Genomic DNA, 3,083 nt, shown 5'->3' on the forward strand with positions numbered 1-3,083 from the left:
TTTAAAATTTTTAAATTAGTAAAGGTAAAATTGCACTTTGTCCCCCTAAAGATGACAAAAATTTGATTTAATCATTTAAAATTATAAAAATGTATGCTATCAAAATGATGAAATTGCAATTTTACTTACAATTTAATTTCAGCCCTAAAATTTCTGATCGTGCCCTTGTTTACATTATGTGTATAAATTATCAATAATAAATCATAATAAATTTCAAATGGATATTGATGTGTGTATACATAAATATTAATGTAAAAGCTTATGTTTATAATAAATTGTGGAAGCACTTAATATTGATTAAAAAGTCAAAAGCAAAACACAAACAATGAAAGAGGGAAAAAAAGTGAAATGGCAAAATGATGCATTTGGCAAATGGAAGACTAATATATCAAAATATTTATTTTCCTTTTCAATTCAGCATATATTTCATGTTTATTTTTCGGTTCATGAAAATTATTTTTTCGGAATTCATAATTATCTCTCTTAAATTATGGTTAGCATTCTAATTTAGTTCTTTTAAAACGTTTTATTTGAGTCATCAAATAATCAGTGTCTTATCAGTCAGATTCTTATGTCATTTTACTTATTAGCTTGGGCATTAAAAGTCGGCTCATATCAAGACTAGGGTATAACGTGAATCAAATTTTAATTACGTTAGCACCTCTCGAATAGATAACCTAGACATGACAAGTTAAAAGAAGTTCTAATTTTTAATATCGATGCATTCTTTTCTTTTTAACACATCAAATTCAAAGTTTTTTATGTAGTAGGTATAGATGTGTGTAAAATTTGGCCAGATGCGTAAATAAAGGAAGGCATGTGGTGGCATTGCCCCCTCCCCAAAATGATAAAATTATCTTGTACCCCTTCAAATTTTAATAAATTACAAGTTAGTGTAATAATAATTTTACACTTTGACCTCCAAAAATTTATAATTCATATTTGATCTCTCTAAAATAAGTTTTTAGCTTCGTCCCTGAGTTTAGCCAATGTATTTTAAATATACTCCACAACACATTTGAGCTAATACTCAACGCCCGAGCTGGTTGTGAAGTTGACAAAAGGACCCGATCGATACGTTATTTTATAAATTAAATTAAAACATTTTAAAATTTAGAAATTAAGTTCGAATCACAACATTTAAAGTACCATAATCTCAAAAATATGATGTAATTCAGCTCACCTAATTAATATGATAAAGGAAAAGGGCACTCTTTTGAAGCAAAATGAACCAATTGGTAAACACTTTCGTGCAATTAGAATAAAGTACGAAGTGAAGGAAGTCCATATATGTAAATGTCCCTTTTCTCTCAAGTCTCAAGCCATTTTGCTTGGCTTTTATTTCACAAAGTCTTGGCCACTTATTATTGTATGCCTTTTGCACCTAACTTCATTTATCATCAAACTTTACATTATTTCAGTTTCATCATCAAGGGTTAATTTATCAACCTTCAATTTCATGTATGTAACTTATAATCTATGCCAATAAAGCCTTCACTCTTAAGTTATTACGAGGTCGATACAATAATTTTGAGGTCTCAAGTTCGAGTCTCATTTTATATAAATCTATGATTTTTTTTCCCAGATTTATTCTTGTTAGTCAGGTTATGTTTGATAAACTGAAAAATTAAATATTGAAAAAATAAGTACAGAAAATTAAAGTTATAATATCTATTTAGTATATTATTTAAAATAAATATAGAATATAATTAAATTATCTAATTAAATGAAAAAAAAAGAAACAATGCCTTGAGAATAGTTCATAATTGACTATTAATTTTTTAAACTATTTTTACTAATTTAATTGATATTATTTGAACATTTCTTATTGCTAATTAGTTTATGACTTTCTTTTTATTTTGTTCGTAGAATAGGCTGCGCCACCTTTGACTTGGGACGTGATGCATGGGCCAATAAGTAATTGCCATGTCACAATTTTATTTTCTTTGTTGACCCATTTGTACATTGGTGGGTCCAGGCGGCGTTATTATGTGGTTACGTAAACACCGCAACACAAAATTGTTCCTAGGAAAAAGGAAAATATAGAAAGAATAATTAAATACGAGTCTAAATTAGGAAATTTTTAAAAAATGGGCATAAAATTAAAATTTTGAATTAGCCTTTTTAATTAAATTTTATGTCTTTTAAATTAATTTAAAATAAATGTTCTTAAAAATTATTATTTCTCAAAAAGAATATCTAAAAAAATTAAAATTGATTATAGCAAATTCATAAAGTAAAAATATTTGCTATTATAAAGCTTCATCGATGGGCGAAGTTGGAATTTTGTTAGAGATGGAATTAAATTATAAATTTTGTATAAAATAAAAGTGTAATTTTATCTTGTATTAACTTGTAATTTCATAATTTTTAATTGATTAAATAATTTTCTTTCCATTTTGACACAAATTACAATTTTACCACCTTATAACTTTTGATTCCATTATTTATAAGAGACTAAAAGGTAATTTATCCATTTAAATACCAAATAAATAATTACTACTAAAATAATCACCATCTGAAAACTACTTTTTATATTTAATTTAATCTTCTTTCAATATATAATTATTTTTAATAAACATTATTTTTTTCGTTAGCGTATTATAATGTTTATTTATACTACCAATGAGGCTTGGTTTTTGAATATATAAGCTTAAGATTCACCGTTCGCAACCATGTTTATGGCTCTTCAAGTCCCATACTGTTATCATGAGTGAGTTTTCGTTCGAGTTGGTCTACTTTTTAATTTTTTTTGTGTTATAATTGTTTTGTTCTATTTTATAATTATTTTAAAAATTCTATTATAAGGCAAATAGGTATAATGATAAATTTAGTCGTAAATATGTATATATTTTGTCAATTTGACATTTACCCTTTTTGAACCAAATTTGACCTTCAACCTTTTAAAAATAACACTTAAAGAGTCAAATTGATTTTTCTAATGAAAATATTGATTAAAATATTAAAATTTTAAACATGATAGCCCTCATGGTAATCCACATATACTTTTCGTTAAGTTTTTAGATTTTTATAAACTTATTTTAAAAATATTTTTATAATTTTTAAACTATTTGTTGTCATGG

Source organism: Gossypium raimondii, chromosome 8, assembly GCF_025698545.1.
Source record: "Gossypium raimondii isolate GPD5lz chromosome 8, ASM2569854v1, whole genome shotgun sequence".
Classification (NCBI taxonomy): Eukaryota; Viridiplantae; Streptophyta; class Magnoliopsida; order Malvales; family Malvaceae; genus Gossypium; species Gossypium raimondii.